Source organism: Triturus cristatus, chromosome 3_1 (genome assembly GCF_964204655.1).
Source record: "Triturus cristatus chromosome 3_1, aTriCri1.1, whole genome shotgun sequence".
In the NCBI taxonomy this organism is placed as follows: Eukaryota; Metazoa; Chordata; class Amphibia; order Caudata; family Salamandridae; genus Triturus; species Triturus cristatus.
In genome coordinates, this window is record NC_140583.1 from 666,966,376 (window position 1) to 666,986,274 (window position 19,899).

Consider the following 19,899-nt stretch of genomic DNA (forward strand, 5'->3'; position numbering starts at 1 on the left):
GGCAGAGCAAACACCAACCGGGGCCTAGCAACCCAGCGCGCATCAAGAGAGCTTCGTCCCCTGCATGGCGCTACTAGTAAAGAAGAGCGAGCTAAATTAACAAAGACAACTAAAGCTTAATAAAGGTAAAATCAAGTACCAATTAAAAGCAGAGGGGAGCCAGGCAACTCCCTACACTTTTGCATGCTACAAGGAAAGAAATATGTTTTAAAACACAGGGAGCCAGGCATCTCCCACTCCCGATGGTGCTACAAGGAAAGAAAAGACAATAAGAGCAGTGAGTAAAGCAACATACTCATTACCGAGTGATGAGTCCCACTCCGAAGGGAGTGGAATAAACAACAACCAAATAGGGTGACCAACTGGCATCGGTGCAAATTCAGGATGGTGAGTGTAAAAATTCAGGACAAAGAGTCAAAATTCAGGACAAAAATTCAGGACAGAAGGTTAAAATTCAGGACAAAAGGTACGTTTTACAGAAACATCAGAGGAACATCAGAGGAATTCGCACAATAGTATATAAGTAAATAGGCAACCAACATAAGTACGAGTTTATAATATGTTGAGCCAATCATGCACTTCATGGTTTTTTGGTATGTGCGCAGATTTCTGCAACTCTGCAGGTCTTTTTGTGGTATTTCATATGATCATAATTTATTTATATGGTTACTGCACTGGGTTGTCCAGTCTGATATTTTGTTTTCAGTTCATGGTTCTGAGCAGGCATGTTTGGTAAAAGAAGTGGTCTGGAAGATCTACTCGGATTGACTTCGTTACCAGCATCTCATATCTGAGTACCATTTTGAGATGGAAAGCAGCACGCATAGAATGTAGCTGTAGACTTGCAGTGCTGGACCAGAGTACTTTCCTCTGAGTGGACAGCTTTATGTGTCAGATCGCTTCACGTATTCCATGTCTGTTCACCTGGTAATGACTGGTTTAGGTCTTGTAGAGAACTGAGTGATGAATAGCAGACAGGCCGTTTGTGAGGGTAGGAGCATGAAGCAGGAAAGGGAGTTCTTAACCAGCCTGCATGAGCCATAATTGGCTGCAGACTGCTGAGTGTTATGGCATTATTATGGGCCAGAGCGGTTAGAAAAGAGTTGACATTACTACATAATGCCACAACATAATGCCCTGGCTAGCCTATTTCAGCCCTCCTTATTTGACCTGTATATGGCAAATAGTATACTGATTGGGTCATTTCATTTCTGTGAGCTGTAAACTGCAGATTATCATTGATGCACAGAAGTGTGCTACAGACTAGAAACTGCATACGCTTTTGAGGCATTATTGTAGGTCAGAAGGAGGCACTGTCTTTTACATACAGAACATTTTCCATTGCATGGAATCAAAATGGCAACATGCAGTTTTACTGATAAAACTATATAGCGCACAAATGATAATGTGCGGAAATGTGGTTTTAGCAAATAGTTGTGCCCCTGGCGGAACCAGCTTTACTGCTGGTTCCACCCGGTGTGACAATTTTGTTGGTCCCGCCCCCCCCACCTCCAAGACCAAATTCTCCAAGGATTCCCTCAGTACCTCCATTCAACAGTGTCCCTCTTTTCTCCACATATCCTCTCCCATGTGTATTTGTTTTTTATAGTGGTACTCATCAAGAGCGCTTCACATCACACACATTTTATTCAGAGACAATGACTCATAAGTGTGCAAGTCAATGTAGAGGAAATGTTACTTAAGACAATGAGGGCTGCAAGATGTAGGAGTTACATGTCATTCATACAGGTTGGCATTATACGCAGGGCCACCCGAATTATGCAAAAGGGTTGACTAAATTATACAGCAAGTAAAAGCAAATTATGCAGCATAATGCGGCACATATTTTTTAGTATTACTTTTTATTTTGCTATTTTAATACATGGTAAATTGGAAATACTGTCTGAGCAAAGATTTCCCCTCATCAGTACCAGCTTAAGAACTGAATACATAAATAAACAACGGAAAGGTGACCATTGAAGGGCCTTCCACTACGCCTGAACATAATTTGCCACTCTTGTAGTAAGTTTTGATCCATTTGAGCTAATAACTTTTTTTGGTTTAAATCTGACCATTATGCAACAGATAATGGGTTATATGGTAAACGCGACAAATCAATAATTATGAGAAAAAAACAGCGGCCGCAACAGTGCATAATTCCAGTTGCCCCAATTATGTGTTAAGAATGCTTGCTCTGGAGAAATACAAACTCAGGGTTTAAAACATAACATAGTGGTTGGGGGTTGTTCTTACTAATACATATTTATTATTATCCAAATGAACCCCTTTGAACTATCTACATAAAAACAATTTTTTTGAACTGCATGTTACACATTGTGCCTTGCAAGAGGCACATTTTTCCACTACTGTACTTTAAAACTGGGATCAGTCAAAGCTCAGATATCTCTCAATGAAATACATTAATCACCAGAGTTACATTGACATTTTTATGGTGGCATAATAATTACAGGCTGCCACTGAAACTTAGAAGTCTTTGCCATTAACCCTGACATCTATTTTAAAATGCAGGGAACTGGGAACCCCAAAGCATGGCTCGTGATTCAGCTGCACTTAAGTTGAATTTAGGGCCATATTATCAAGATCAGCGTTAAAATTATCGCCGCTTTAGCGGCAGGAAACTGCAGCTAAAGCGGCGATAATGGGCTTGATAATATGCCCTTGTGAATTCCCATAGAAGGCCATGTTGACACCAAAACATGGGCTTCTATGGGAATTCACAAGGGCATATTATCAAGCCCATTATCGCCGCTTTAGCGGCAGTTTCCTGCCGCTAAAGCGGCGATCATTTTAACGCTGATCTTGATAATATGGCCCTCAGTTTGTTATTTATTCATCCTTCTGAACAGTGGACAGAATTTTACTATTAAGTATGTTAGCAAGAACGCTTCTAATATGCGTGGCTCTGAAAGCTTATGGATTCCACCATAGTTGTAACTGAGGTTTTTAAACGCAGATTGCAACACAGACACACCACATGCTGTAACTTCAGCATGGCCCATTGTCATTCTGTATGAGAGAATCGCCACAGGCAGAATGACAATGGGGCTAATTGACACTCTGAAAGGTCTGGGAGGGGCTGTTGAAGCCTCTTCACTTCAAAGAAACGCAAGCTGGCCCCCAACAGTGAGCGCTGTAAAACTCCCGAGGCTTCTCAAAGGGGGCATTGCAGTTTTCTGCAAACCCCAGAATTACGGACAAACGGCGTCCGTAAAAAGAATTATGACGGACAACGGACTTTGCAGTGAAATGACGGACTGTCCGTGAAATTTACGGACGGTTGGTCACCCTACAACCAAAGGTTATCTCCTACCAGAGGTCAGGTCTGGCACGTCCGCGCATTGGCCATTGTAAAGTAGGCCGCTTTGGGAGAGGCGTGGGAGCTCGCCAGCCAATCCGGAGAGCAGGCAAAGCAAACACTAAAAGGGACCTAACAACCCAGCACGCGTCAGGAGAGCTTCCTCCCATGCATAGCGCTACTATTATAGAAAAGCGACCAAAAATAACAGAGACATCTAAAGCGTGATAAAGGTAAAATCAAGTACTAAATAAAAGCGGGGGGGGGGGGGGGGAGCCAGGCAACTCCCTACACTTCTGCAGTGATACAAGGAAAGAAATATGTATTAAAAAAACAGATCCACATTTTCTTGATGCCTTGTTCATCTACTAAATGTATCTGTTCTGATGTCTTTCTGAAACTGTGCCTGCCGACATGAGGTATAGGCATTCATTTTTTTGCCCTAGTGAGGTGGTGTCGGAGTCTGCTGAGAGACTGCGATTGCCTGTTTCCATGTGCCTTGCATGATGTTTCGACTTGGCCTTCAGTCTGTCAGATCGACCTCTTCCTGGCCACATGTTTCTGCCCCTACACACACTCACAAAATGATTTTCCCTGTTCCATTTTCGGCACTTCTGTCTCATGGCTGGGGTGGCGCCACTGTGTGGGTATGCCAGTCCACAATGATAGCACGTTCTCTCATTCTTATGCAGTGGTGGTGTCCTTTTGGCATTGTTGGTACTGCTTCTCGCCACGCGGTGGACTTACTCCATTGTTCTTGTTCTGCCACTCTCCATATTGATGGCATGTGATGTGGCTCTGGCGTCCATCTGTGCCACGGCCAGTATTGTCTTTAGCATGTATGTTTCCTTCATTATTTTTGTGCAAATCCACTGGAGTAGCACCCTTCAGTGATGTGCAGTCGTATTGCCTCCTTGTTGTTGAATTTGTCAAATTCGTAGTACGTTACAAGTTTTCACAATCTCGTTGTGAAGTTGTCTAGTGATTCATCTGGCATGCTGTGTTGAATGTATACTGTTCATAGTCAACATTGCGCTGTGGATCAAAACTGTCTGTGAGGCATTTTATTAGGTGATGGACTTGTGCGGGAAAGTTACGAGCAGATCTTTTACGTCATAGCCGACTAAATTGAGGAATAGGTCTTTGGCCTCTTCGTCTGAGTGACCTTTGTAGGTTGCTTGCAGGTAGCGCCCAAATCGGCTGATACATTTTCCCACATTGCGCCTTTCATTTGGGAGTCTGAGAGATCGAACGGCGGGGGGAGGGGGCATAAAAAACTGTGCAGGGGATGCCTTCTTCCGTCATCATGAGGGACGCGCAGCTGACCTGTGTCACAGCCACTTCTTTCTTGCTTTTCCCCGCTTCACCAGCTCTTCCTCCTTTTTCTGTTGTATTTGTCTTTAACCCGTTCAGTGCTCATGATGAGCTCAGCTCAACATAACTGCCGTTGCCCGCCCACGCGCGATTGATTCCCCGCATGTGCGGGAGAATTAATGAGTGGGCGGGATCGTGACGAGCTCAGCTCGTCATGAGCACAGCTCCACTGTGAGTCATGAGCACAACGGCGCCGCGTCCCCGCACCGCGGGGGAATTTCCCCCGCAGGGAAGGGGTTAACAATTATTTGCCTGACTTCAAAATGGCCACTCCCATTCAAGTCTATGATCCTTCAGGATTGACTTGTTTCAAAATGGCCGCTCCCATTGACTTACATCGGGAGATCGGCACTGACTAAATTATGGCACCAAGTTCTCGGAAGATCTTGTGTTTTTTTGTGCCTGCAATGCTTTCTGGGCACTCTTTATGCTCTATGCAGTCGCACTCGCTTCTGAGCTGCCGTGAGGGCTTCTGGGGCACGCTCTGAGCTTCCTTGAAGATACACGCCTTGGTGCGCTTGGCAGTGGTGAAACTTTGGCGTGGGAGGCCTCCCTGAGGTTGCACTCACCTGTAGATGGACTCGTTGTGTCGCGGGCCCTGTACTACAAGATGCTGATGTCATGCTTTCTGATCCCGCCTCATCGCCAGTTGTCACATCTATGTCTCCCACAGCAGCAGAGACACACACTGAGACAGGCAGGTTGGGAAAAGAGGATTCTTTATTCTTGCGTTGGAAACAATTGGTACATGCCTTGCAGACCCATGCTCATGCATCCGGCCCTTCCGCCTCCCTGTCTTGTAATGTACTGTTCCCTCCCTATGACGTCTTTATATCCTGCCTTGCCTCCGCTGACCGGAACCAGTGTCTGGTGTCCACTACAATAACAAGGGTGTTCAGGGTCCTAGTGCCCTCCCTCATGCCGGTATTGTTACAGTAAATAGTGTAGTAGTGTATTCAGCACAAAGTGTTACAGCTTTATCTAGATAGTTTGGAGACCAACCAGCAATTGCCAACACAAGAACCTCCCCAGCGGAATAGAACACCAACAAAGATGCCGCACCCACAGACTCACCAGGGTTCCAACCAAAGCAAGAACCAGGCAGTCTCCCAAACTTCTCACTTATGTATAAGTCTTCAGAAATTCACTATCTCCAATAAAGAATTGATGCACACACCTGAATATTGAAGATGGGACATGCCTGCTAGATATGCTCCTCGGTCTCTCATCTCTACGATGAAACAAATGGTGTATTCCTTAGCCTCACTGTATAAATCTAACACATGGACCATCATCCCTGTTTGTACTCCAGATCACTTAAGCCATCGACTAACCAGTACAGAGTAGGTGTGATATCAGCTATCCCACACCCATGATACAGCGCCTACTACTAACAATGGTGCAGTAATAGAGAATTGGTGTTTAACCCAATCCATAACCGTACTCTAGGATGCCATAAGCTCATTCTCATAAAGAGGGGAAAGATAATGGAAATATTTTTTTATAATTAGAGACAGAATTTTAGTGCAAAGTCTAGTGACATACTATTACTGTTCACCTAATACATTTGAGACAACAGTGGGGTCTGCTCTTACCCCAAATAACGCTACGCTAATGGGAAGGGTTAGGTTCATGTCGGACTAGTGGAGGGTGGACCCCTTGAAATTAAGAAAAGCAATAAAGTCTCACCCTGGTTATTCTGATGAACAAAAATTGATCAGGGCACCCACATGAATCTAATGTTTAAAGAAAAAAGAGTCATCAATTTCATACCTGCAGATTGTTTTTCCATGGGTAATTTCAAGAAAAGTTCTCAAAGGGGTGCATATAATATACCGTTTCATAGTACAAATTAATCATCAAATTGGTTCAAACACATAAAGAGATGACCACGACTAATGTGCAAGTCCTGAGTTTTCAGTGTGACATGTAGGAGCTTTCGCATGTGTGCACTGATTCTGTTTTTTTCAGCATTGTATCCTATTGTTAATCACAGGTCCACCAAAGTGAAATTTGGAATTCAATTATTTAACACAGCTCACATGTTCCAATGCCCATGAGTCTTTCCTGGGGAAAGGCTATTAGGAAAAAACTGACTTCCGAAGCACAAATAGACTTTTCCTGCCTGGTGGTTATGCCCCATTGGGCTCATCAGGTGGTGCCTGGACCCTCTTAAGGCACTGTTGATGTGTTCCGACCCACAGTGTTATGAGGGTCTTATAAGAACGAGGACTTGCTGTGCCTTTCAACAAAGGGAGGTTTTAATTAACAAAAACAAGATTTTTCTGTGGATGCTTTTTAGTTGACTTTAAAGCATACTGCACCTGTGGCACTGTAAGGGGAGGTCACTTGTAGAAATGATTCCTCTTGTGGTAGTTTCCCCGGCAACCGCGGTCCGTGCAGGTAACAGCGGTGGTGCGATGGGGCCACGTGAGGGGGGATTTCAAGGGACGATGCAGAGGGAAAATTAAATAAACAATTAATTTTCCCTCTGCATGGTTCCTCGAAATCCCCCCCCCCAACACGGCCCCACCGCTGTTACCTGCATGGACTGCAGCTGTCCCCCGGCCAAGGCTCAGGTAACTTGCTGCTTAGTCCAAATAGTTTTGGAGGTTGCGCTGTTAACGCTGCGCACATGCGTTTTATGGTGGAGTGCAGGACCCTGTTAATTGATACATGAACTGGCCTCCTTTTGTCAGTCATTTGGCATTCATTTGACCAAAATGTATTAACTTCGGGAATTACATACAGCTGTGTATTGGCCCTAACATTGTGCAATGCTTGCATTGAGCCACTGAGAATTTTGATACAGGATTTAGGATTGTCAGTATAGCAATATGAATATGATACATACATGTGCGTAATAACCGCCAACTTTGATTATTTCTAGCCCAAAATCCTGTATAATAAGGGCCTGATTTACAGTTTGTCTGATGTATATTTGGTCACATATGTGACTGGTATCCTGTCTGTCTCAATACAAGTGCACTATTTTGAAAATAGTGGAATAGTGCATCCAGAAATATATAAGTTCACAAATCTTTGGTTTTGTAAAACACGTTCTCCTTTTTTTTTACTCTTCATGTATTGCAGAAAATCCATCGAAAGAACTTCCAGCCACAACATTCCATTCAAAAACATTTGAACTTCATCAGGGCTGTAAATAATTAGACATATATAAGAAAAAACTCCACAAACAATTAAACATACATAACACAATAAGTAAGAAAAAAAACAGTTTCACACCAATAGTACATATATACAATGACAAACATGAACATAACAATAACCATATGTAAACCAATTACATTGAGACATAAAAAAATGTTAAGCCCGGGTGTGGCCATGTTTTCATGGGAACCCCACCAAGTCCTGTGCTTCCAGGACAGGGATAGGACTGATCATTATGAACGCAATCAAATAATACTAGACATGATCAATATCATACTGTCCAGGAATCACTTTATTCATGATGGTCACTGGTAGCACCAACTCCAGGGTACAGCCATGGGTTCCCAGTTTACTCCCTGTTATGGCCACCTTTTAATGGGCTGGTATGACAGGGTGCATGCCTGGGGCAGAGGTGCTTCCCCCTATACTGAAAATATAGTCTTTTGGGGGAGGTATATTGATGATATCATCTGCCTCTGGACTAGTTTGACTGAAGGGTTACATGAGTATTTCTCAGATCTTAATGATAATCCATGCAATAAATGACTAGCCATGAGTCACCACAAATAAAGAGTTGATACAACCTCCATCCTCTACTGGTGGTACTTGGGAATTATCATGCTTCAGCAGGCAGACTCCATGCCAGCTCTCTAATCTTACTGAGGGTAAGAGAAGGGCACATGCCAACTGCATGCCCATAATGCCCTGCACCTTCGAGGATGCTCTGGGTTGCAGCACCACTTAAAGGAAGCAATGCTTCTTCCATAGTTTTTTTGGGGCCTTTTGTTAAGCATATGAGCCTCCATTACACTTTGTATTTTACACACCAGGTACAAGGAATGATGCTGCTGTCACTTTATTTAAGTGAGACAGCCTCACTCTGCTCACCTCTAGACTGGGAATTAGATGAGTAACTAGTAGTCCCATGCCTCTACCTCTTGAAGGTAACCTGAGCCAAATGTAAACTCAACCCAGGTTACCTTCACCCGTCCGCTCTGTACACTTTGCTTCAGGGCCACAAACTATATCTTCAGTTTTAAACTTGAAACCCGATGGGCCACACATCATTCTAGGGATTTATTTGCATAGTTTTATTTAGCACTGGCTAGACCCGGAAGTATCAGAGCGCTTTACATGAGGAATCAGCGAGTTACAGGTTAGATAATTGCATCAGTTACAGGAGCCAAGTATAAACAATGGAGAAAAAACAGTGATTACACAAAAACATGAGTTATTAGCACGTAGCATAGCCAGGACACACGACTGATGGAGAATGGAAGGTAGAGGGGGAAGGTAACAAGCATAGGCATAGCCAATAGGTCTCGCCTTTGGGACCTTATAAGTGTTTAGCCATGCAACAGTTGCATAACTAAATACTTATAAGGTCCCAAAAGCGAGACCTATTGGCTATGCAAAGCGGCCGTGCGGCCGCGAAAGTGAAAGTGATCGCCATCACGATCACACATCAAAACGGCCGTGAAAGTGAAAGTAATCGCGGTAAAGCGTGGCGCGCGCGCCCGTGCACATGCACTGTAGCTCTAGGCTGGCCTGGTAGCACTTTTTGGAGCCCTCTCAATAAGTCTCGCCAGACCAGCGCATGCGCTGGGTCAGGCGAGACCTAAAAAGGGGTAAGGAAAGCAGATAGTGTCAGGCAGCCTGGCAAGGGAGAAAGTACTTCAGAAGTCAAAGTGAGAGATAGACTAACCAGCTGGTGACTAATGATCCAAAAAAACATCCGTGTAACGGTGAAAGTATACGATGATAGGGGTGTGGGAGACCTAAGTGGGGGGGGCAACCTAGAGGGAAAAGGTCAGTCAGGTGAACAAGGAGTAGTTCAGCAGCAATGAGGATCAGTCAAAACCGCCAAGATGGAGGACCCACGGGAGCCGAAATGATTATCAAAAAATGGCGGGATATACAAAGATCAATCACAAAATCATAAAGGTAGCTGACTCAACGGCTCCATGCGGGGCTGGAAAGGGGAGGCAGCCACAGGATCACGGAGGGAAGAGGCAGGGGAGGAAAAGAAAAAACACAACGTAGGGAAGGAAAAACGCAACGGGGAGACGAGGAAAAACAGTGTCTGGCTGGGTAGGTGACGGCCGATGGGGTGAACCAGAGCCAGACTCCTCTATAGCTGCCTAAACAGCTCCACTGGGCATCGGCCATGTTGATCGAGCTCCGCGGTAAGTACAACATTCAAGTTTTCCACCCAGGGGGCATTGTCATAGTTCCATCGGCAGCATAAGTCCCGCTGTTATTGTAAAGCACTGCCCGCCTCACCCTCCAGCTCGTTCTGGCAATGCACATTAAATGCCACTACAGGTTCTGCTCGGATGACTCAGATGCTTGAGGAAAAGTTAAAAGATTCCTAACAGGAAGTCATGTGTCTGCTGCACTGTATGATTATCAACACGAAACTTTACCAAATCGTCCGGGGTGTGTAATTTGCAGGGACCGGAAGATCTGGTACCGATATCTCAGTGCCTGTTTCTTGCATTGTCTTTCTGTCCAGTTTCCCTTTCTTTGCCTTTGCAGAAAGCACAGAGCTGGTGTCGCTAACAAGCAGGTCTTTAAAAAATCAAGGTGAGTGTTGGGTTGCTAGGGATGCCTCTTGAGGGTGCCTACTATTGATCTGCCCTCCCATACCTAGAAGTCTCCTCTCTCACATGCCTTTCATTTGTTTTATAGCACTACTCATACCATTGTAGGGTGTCAGAGCACTTTACCTCACACACACATTATATAGAGGCAATGAATGAAATGTGTGTAAATCAGTCTATAGAAAATTTTACATAAAACAAAGAGGATTACAAGGTGTAGGAATTGCATGTCATCCATATTGGTAGGCAGTATTTTTTTAAGAGTCTTTGGTCTGTAGAAACACAAACTCTGGATTTAAAAAGTACCAAAGCGTTTGGGATGTATTTCTTTCCAAACAAACCCTTTTTGCAATATTAGGTCCCTAATACTGCCTAATACTCTGCAGTATAAAGACTGAAGATCTGAGAGTGTTCGAGGGCTACCTTCAATTGAAGGAAGGGGGTGTTTAAAGCCCCAGTGCATGGGCAGCCCAGCCCGGCGTATTGATGTGATGTGCTGTGCTGTGCAGTGCCATGAGCCTCCATCCCTTCACCTGCTGCAGCAGCTATGAGGCAGACCTGCTGAAGATAAGGTCTGACTCTGTCCTTTACTGCCTCTTGAAGAAAACAACCTTTCCAGTTTCTTATTGCACCTAATAAAGGGAGTGTCACTTGCCTCAAACTTTACCCATCATTTCATTAGCCAGAGCTCATACTTGACCTTTGTTCCGTCTGCCGCGCATGCTCTTCTCCCACATCGGGCCACTAGAGGGCGTGTGCCAGCAAGAACTGCTGAAGGCAGGGCGTGCTAGAGCCCCTGCTGGGTGCTGAGCGCACTCAGCTCCAACTGTATAGGATGTGCAGCGTTGGGGGAGCCCGGGGACTTCGTCAATGTTCCAGGACTGTCAGAACAATGCTTGATTTCCTGCAGTTCTGCAAACCTTCCGACAACAGCAGCCCGCAGGGGTACTCCAAACTGCAGTCTTCTTTGAGACAGGAGCCGTCACCGTGACCCTTGACCTCTCGCACGCGCCCAGAGGCGCTTAAGAGGGGCCAGTGACTCCTGCAGCGCGGGTCAACAGGAGCCAGTAGGGGGACCCCAAACTTCTTTGTGGCAGGAGCCGCCACCGCGACCCTTGACCTCCTGCACGCGCCCGGAGGCCCTTGAGAGGGGCCAGTGATTCCCGCAGCGCAAGACAACAGCAGCCAGCAAGGGGACTCCAAACCCCAGTCTTCTTTGCAGCAGTAGCCGCCACTGCGGCCCTTGAACTCCCGCACACGCCCGGAGACGCTTAAGAGGGGCCAGTGACTCCCACAGCGCTGGCCAAGGGCGGGCCTGTCTGCGCCCGTCAGAGGCAGGAGGAGGCAGGGCTGAGTCTCCCCACTGTGATGTGTGTTCTAGCAACGACTTTTATTCATACATCTTCTGGGCCTGCGACGATTCCACCTGCTATGGTACTGTAAACTTTGAGGTTATACCTCGTTGTTACTTTAATCATTAGTGCGCTTAGTTTAGATTTTATTTGGAGTACTTTCTTACGTGGTCATGGGGAAAACGAAACAACTGATCACTGGCTTAGAGAAATCGCCTCCAAAATAGCGGTAATCTCCTCCAAAATCGCGGGAGTCCATCATTAATTTTATAATAGGAGCAATGGGGGCCATTGAGAAGGAAATTTTTTAAGTGTGGAGGAAACTCTAACAAGGTGTTCTGAGAGGGGCACTGAACCCCCAAATTTATGTATGTCTTCTTCAACCTCGGACCAATTACCTGAACTACAGCCCACATACCTAGATATGCGAACAAGAATAGGTCTGACCAAAATCTTAATCTCGTTTCGCAAGGCACCTCGAATCCTATCCCCCCATCTAAACAGCCCAAAATTTCCGAAATCCACCCTGCTAAGACCAGCACGACACCTTATGATGGGAAATAAATGGTAACAAAAAGGGTATCTGGATCAAAACCGGGCCCTAGCTTCAGAGAGATTTGAGCAAACTATTGCCTGCTGTTCCATCCGACCCCATGGACTGCTCCTCACTAACGACTTCTGTGCAAGCACTGGTAGATCTTATTAAATCTTCCGGGTGTGTTCTTACAGATCGACTTAAAGCTGTTGAATGTGCTGTGTTATTATGTGCAGAAAGCCTGGGTTCAGAGAATATGTACATTAGGAATGGGAGGGTAGGGCTACTGTAGTACCGATGGTGCTGCTTCTAGAAAGCTTATAACCCCCCCTGTACAGCATCATGTTATGGTGATTGGTGAGGTGCCCCTCCAATCCCTGCACGAAGTGTCAACTACAATGATCCAGACACAATCCACTGTGGATGCGGTAAGGGCTCATAATAGGGGGACATCTCCAACCCTGCCTGTTCCTTTCACCGCTGCTGCCCCTGCGGACCCTCCCCCCTGGAATTCCCCCTAGGAATTCCTCCCTGGAATTCCCCCGCTCCCGCCTCCAAGCCTCTCCTCCCTCCCACCTCCCCTACGTAATGGCGGCCACTGCGCGGTCGTGCAGCGGACACGTGCAGCAGGCGCACTCACGCAGCACTCACGCCTACAAATGCCTACACAACAACGGACCCAAATACCACAGCGACAGAATCAACTTCCACGTACAAAAGAAACCTCCGATCTTCCAACCTCGCACTGGCCGAAACCCCACGCATCCACAGAGCCAGAACAGGCGGAAGATCCTTCTCTCACATTGCAGCCAAGACCTGGAACGAGCTACCGGCAGACATCAGACGCGCCCCCTCCCTGGACACCTTCAGGAAGACCCTCAAGATCTGGCTCTTCGGCTAAACAGATCTGCGGAACCTCCCCCCCCCCCTCAGCGCCTTCAGACCCTCACGGGTGAGTAGCGCGCTTACAATTCCTTGGTTGATTGATTGATTTAACCGTCAAATGTAATACCTATGCAGGTAGCACAGCTCCTATACATCCCCGCCTGTCAGGGATCGCATAGACCTCCCTCCTGATGTTACCCCATATGTGGTCATCTTGGCAAACGTTCTGCCCATTGAGTCTCCACATCATGAATCATAGTACACATAGAGAAATAAATCTCTCAATTGGATAAATTCTTAAAGTGGTGTTGGGGGGAACATTCTTTGCAGATTTCAAGATCGCCAGACTGGTTGGGTGGGTCGGAAGGGGTACCAAAGTGTTTCAAGGCGATTGTGTGGTACTCTCTTTCAAATCCCCAGGACTGGTCACTGAAGTATTAGGTCAGGTAAATTCGGTGCCCTCAAAGCAAATCACAGTCCTACGGCTTGGTTTCTTTTATAAGCTACCCAGGCAATAGTTCTGTCGGCCACATGTTTTTACGCAACAATTCCCCCCAATCCAACGCACACTGCAACAACCACTTACAAATTTGAACTACGTAAATTATCCCCTGTACTCCATTGCAACCTCCAGTAGGTTTGACACTCTCTCCAGCCTTACTGAGGTAGATTGACTAAAGGAAAAAGCACTGGTAGGCCCCATACTGCAAAAATCCTGGTCTTACAAATCTGACTTCTGTTAATATTATACAGCCTGAGATGGGCTTTAAAGTTCTAATGATCACGGAACCATCCCCACCAAGTAAGGAGATAATTGTAGACTCTACATGCTCAGATCTAACTAACATCACAGCTCTATCTTGGAGTGTAGAGGGGCTGCGTAGTAAGCTCAAATCTCCTGATTGGCTCAAATTCACAGCTAACTTTACTATTGTTTGCGTACAAGAAACTTGGGTTGTTAATCCATGTCACCTCAATGGTTTTAAAACTTTTAATTCTCCGGCTATTTCATCAAGATATGGTAGGAACAAGGGTGGTCTCTGTATTTATGTGTCAAATAAACTACCCTCCGCTATCGTAAACCTTAAGACACCTAGCACTTTTTATCAAATTATTTGTATTTATTTTTTTGTATCTTCTAAACTGATCCTAGCTAATTTTTACAACAATGCTTATGGTGTAGATATTGTGGACACACTAGCTTTACTTGATACTGACCTGGAATCCATTCTTTCGAAGAAGAATGGTGACAAAATCCTAATTTGGGTGGGGGATTTCAATATTCAACTCTGTAAACTGACTTCCAAAAGTATTTGTGGCCTCACCACTAAATTAAGGGGCCACTCATTTTTTACATTCAGACTATGGTAAGAAGCTTAACAAGCTTATTTTTAAATATGATCTAGGCTTTAGTAATGAATTTGGCAACAGCTCCACTGAGGTATCTTGTACCTTTGATGGCACTATGGGTAATAGTGTCATAGATTTTCTGTTTTTCCCAAATCGTTATTTGGCGCTAGTTACTAATTTTACATTACACTACTGTGCAATGAGTGACCACTACCCTCAGAGCTTAGCATTAAAACCTGGGTTAGTAAAAAACAATAGGGCTTGTTACCACACTCTAGCTGTGAAGAACCTAGAGCTCTCTTGAACGAATGAATATGCGTTACGGTGGTCCATGATTGACCTGACTGGCTTCTTGAAGCAATTAATCCAGCAGCAAATGAGCGCTTTTGATGTTTGTCTGGATAACTCGGAGGATGCCTCTGCTATCAGGGTGTCTTTTGGCCAAATTACCACAGGTATTAAAGTTAGGATAACATCTAAGCAGAAAACAGGATCCGCAAAGAGAAAAGGCAGGTTCGATCAGGCATGCAGCGAGACCCATGAACAACTCATAGGAGCTCTGAAAAACAATCCTAGGAATAAGGAAATGGTTCAGCATTGGAGATGGGAAAACAGGCTTACTCTAAAAAATCGTAAAATATCCCTAAAAGAGGAGACCTGGGAGAAACTGTATGAGACTAGCTGTAGTAACGACACCACTGAATTTTGGCGTGTTATCAATTCCCCTTTTTTCAGTGAAGATGATAAACCAAAAATAGAGGTTGCAGTGACTGAAGAGGATTGGATAGCACATTTTCCCAACTTATACTTGGCCACTACAGATTGTTCTGATCCGGCTCCAGCTCCTACGGTAGATCCCCTGACATTCACTCTCACTCCTGACTGGTCTGCTCTAAACTTCACAGTGGAAGAGGTCTCCCTTGCTATTAGTTCAAGTAAGGGAAACAAAGCTCCATGACCAGATGGGGTCCAGATTGACCTGTTTAAAGCTAATATCGACCTTTGGGCCCACCTTCTTACCCATGTTTTTAGATCATATCCAAATGTGGGGTTTCCCTTGTCATGGACAGAGTCTCAGATTGTACCTAGTTTTTTAAAAAGCTGATTGCAACTGCCCAGTGCATTATAGACCAATCTCCTTACTAGATTCGCTGTTTACGGTGGTTGGCTGTATTCTGCTCGCCAGTCTACAAAATTGGGCGGATTGCTATATTAAGATCTCTGATTTACAATGTGGATTCCGTCGGGGAATTGGCACCATGGAGCAAGCCATTAATTTAAATCTATTAATGGGTAAATATGCGTATATCAAAAGTGGCAACCTGTATATGGTTTTTGTTGATTTATCATCAAGTTTTGATTGTGTAATCCACGAAAAGCTGTGGTCTGTAATGAGCTCGATGGGTATTGACTGCACCATTATCAACTTTTTAAGACACTTGTACTCAAACAGCTACGCATGGGTACGCGTTGGTATAAAGGGCGAGTGTACACACCCCTTCAGAATTGAAAACGGGTTTGCCAAGGGTACGTAAGTTCCTCGCCCCCTTTTAAATTCAATTTGTATATCAATGATCTGGGTAACACACTTGCCAGTATGTGTGTGGATCTGCCACAATTTAAGCACCGGCCAATACCCGTTCTGCTTTAGGCGGATGACGCGATACTTATGGCATGCACCCCTCTGGCTTTGCAGCATCTTCGTGACAGTTTAGTAATTTTTATGGAAAATTTGGGGTTACTAATTAATATAAGTAAGACATTTGTTATGACAGTGGGCCGTAATTCAACCAAGTGTCGCAACATTTTTATAGGAAAAGTTATTTTACCTTTAACCTCGACCTTCTCCTACTTGAGAATTTTATTTGACTATGAAGGGAATTGGAAAAGTGCTATTTACTCGAGAAGATTGCAATTTCATTGCCCTTCTTAATTTTGCAAGGAAATTGGTGAAAATTCAACCAAAAGAAATTTTTACCATACACTATGCAAAATGTAGAAACATTGCAATGTACGGATCTGAAATATGGGGACACGCAAATGTTGAATCACTACAGGTGGTGGAAAATGCCTTTTATAAAAATCTTTTAGCACTCCCTTCCAGTTGCTCAAACTTTGTATGTCACTCTGAATTGGGAGCAAATTACTTAATAGATTTGGTCAAGAATCAGCCAGTCCTGTTTGGCCAAAAAATATGGACCTCGGACTATATGGACTTGAACCGTGCCAAAGTAAACGACTGTTGTGACTCAGAGCTTGCTTTATACATTTCTTGGTTAAAGTTTATCAAGAAATTTTGCTTTGACATTGGTCACCCAGAATTTTATGATCAACCTGAATCATTGACAACCATTTCGAGGAGGACTTGAAATTGTGTGTGGAATTGGCCAAACCAACTGTGCAACACAACCAAATGGTCTTGACCACGTTCTCAATGCAACTGTACCTTTTTAATGTTTTTAATGCCCAGAACAGATTTGTTTTAAGGCGTTTTAGGCTAAATATATTCCACCACCTGATAAGTTTCCCAACTGTTAATTATTGGTCCAATGTTTTACTGCCTTGCCCCTGTGATAATGTGTCTAAACAATCAACATATAGTGTTCTTTTGTTAATTCTATACAGACCTGAGAAGACGTCTTATTATACCTTTATTGACATTTTTAAATTGTAAACATTGCAGGCCGGCATTCTTATACTTAGTTCTTGCAAGGTTTCTTTGAGCAACGCAAACGAGAAGAAAGTCGATATCTGTGGTTTGCTAAAGTGTGACCTGTCTTTTTAGTATCTTTATTCTTATTGTACTATATGTGTTTACTAATGAACTGTTGTTTTTATGTACTCTTTCATGATACACCCTGTGTAAATCGAATAAATATGAAATTGAATTGAATTGACAGAAGACCCCCAGACCTTGTCTGCCTGATAATATGCAGTAGAGAGACTAAAGAACCCCAGGCCATGTCTGCCTGATACTCTGCAGCAGCAAGAGTAAAAATCCCTAAATCATGTCTGCCTGATACTCACACTCCTTATCGCCGCGTCTTTCCTCCACGTTGGCAGAAACAGGAAGCTCCCAGGCTCTCCTGCAATGCAGCTTTGTGATTAGTCTGAGCTCGGTGGTTCGACGCTCAGACGGGAACTGGAAGCCTGGGCATGTTCTCCATCCAGGCTGTAATTCAGCCTGTGTAGAGAACATGCAAAGTACGCATGACTGTTTTGACGGCCCAAGACGGCTGGCCAAACAATCATGTGCACTTTACAGAATGCCCACTACTCCTCCCATGCTCCCTGAGCAGAGCAGCCCGCCTGCCAAGTCTGCAGCAGGAAAAAATAAAATGATAACATCGAGTTATAATTTTATTTTTCATTTATTTACACTGCTGCAAAGCAGTGGGGTGACGCTTCTCCGCCTTAGCGGAGGAGCCGTCCCTGCTGAAGATCCCCAGGCTGTGTCTGCCTGATACTCTGCAGTAGAGGCAAAAGATTCCCAGGCCATGTCGTCCTGATAGTGCAGTAGAGAGACAGAAGATCCCCGAGCCGTGTCTGCCTGATACTCGGCAGTAGAGAGAATAAAGATCCCCAGGCCATGTCTTCCTGATACTCATCAATAGAAAGACTAAAGATACCCCGGCCATGTCTGTCTGATACTCTGCCGTAGAGAGACTAAAGATTCCCCGGCAATGTCTTCCTGATACTCTGCAGTAGAGGGACTAAAGATCCCCCGGCCGTGTCTGCTTGATACTCTGCCGTAGAGAGACTAAAGATTACCAGGCCATATCTTCCTAATACTCTGCATTATAGAGACTAAAGATCTCCACACTGTCTACCTGATACTCTGCAGCAACTAGAGTAAAGATACCTAGATCACGTCTGCCTGATGCCCTGCAGTAGAGAGACTAATGATCCCCCGTCCTTGTCTGCCTGATACTCGGTCGTAGAGAAACTAAAGAGCCCCTGGCCATGTGTTCCTGATACTCTGCAGTAGAGAGACTAAAGATCCCCCAGCCGTGTCTGCCTGATACTATACCGTAGAGAGACTAAAGATTCCCAGGGCATATCTTCCTGATACTCTGCAGTAGAGAGACAGAAGATCTCCACACCGTGTCTGCCTGATACTGTGCAGCAATTAGAGTAAAGATCCCTAGATCACGTCTACCTGTTGCCCTGCAGCTGTCAGTAAAGAACCACCTGCCATGTCTGTCTGATACTCTGCAGTGGAGAGACTGAAGATCCCCAGGCTGTGTTTGCCTGATAGTCTGCAGTAGGGAGACTGATGTCCCCCGGACCATGTCTGCCTGATACTCTGTTGTAGAGAGACTTAAGATCCCCACGCTGTGTCTGCCTGATATTCTGCAGTAGAGAGACTTAAGATCCCTGTGAGAAGTTGGCCTGGTGTATGATGTCACTAGTTATAGTGTACACCTTATATCAGTCCAAATACCCTTATGGTGATTGGTTGTAAAGTCAACCTTATAGACCAGCTATCCTAGTGGTAGCATGGACAAGAGCAGTCTTAGGCTAAACTCTGAATGGCATGTGAAGCCAGCTGTGATACCATATATAATCCCTTGAATACCAAATGAAAGGACACCACAACAGATATATATATAAAATAAAGTGTATTTATTCTAAGCAAACCCTCAGCACTCTTTATGAGTTTAGAGGTAAGTACAACACAGTCTTATTAATGCATACAGTAAGTCACACAGGTAAGTAATACAGTTAGGCCCTAGGGGCCACGCAAACCATATACTAAATAAGTGGTATAAGAACCACTGTCACGGAAATAGAATAGGCCTAGGCCTAGGGAATCGCTGGGGCTACACTACACTAGCGTTAGTTAGGAAGTGGGAGGCCCACGGGATTCGTGTGCAGAGTGGAAACACTCACGCGTAATGCGTAAAAGTCAATAGCAATGTTACAGTTTAGAAATAGATAGATTTAGGACACTTCCGGAGTAGCTAGGAAGTCGAGACTTGAAAACTAGACACTAGGATAGTCACTATCCTGATGAGCACCGGAGTACCCAAGTTACCTAGCCCACAGGCTGCGGGTGCATAGGGGTGAAGATGCGTCGTTTTCGTCGTCGACTCCTATGGATGCCTGAAGAAAGATGCTGACAGGCAGTCAGGGGAGAGTGTCCGGTGGATCCCAAGGCTGGGATCAAGAAGAGAAGAAACCTGCAAGCAGAGGGGACAGAGTCAAGGTCACTAGCCAGTGACCACGTGGAACCAGGAAGGAACCAGGCGATGTCGTGAAGAGTTGCAGGTGAAGGTGAAGCTTGTCGCTGCAGCCAGGAGGACCAGGAAG

The 19,899-nt window shown here is 44.9% G+C and overlaps 1 protein-coding gene across 3 annotated transcripts in view; it reads left to right on the top strand.

Annotated features, from left to right (window-relative positions):
• Nucleotides 1-19,899, top strand: part of CFAP161 (cilia and flagella associated protein 161) — a 197,201-nt gene that overhangs the window by 18,402 nt on the left and 158,900 nt on the right. Inside the window, exon 1 of one of the 3 annotated variants that reach the window (XM_085646377.1) lies at nt 11,187-11,898. The exons of the other annotated variants lie outside the window; for them this stretch is intronic. The gene's annotated coding sequence lies outside the window, so the exon portion shown is untranslated. Of the gene's footprint in view, nt 1-11,186; nt 11,899-19,899 lie in introns of those variants that run through there. 3 annotated transcript variants of the gene reach the window in all.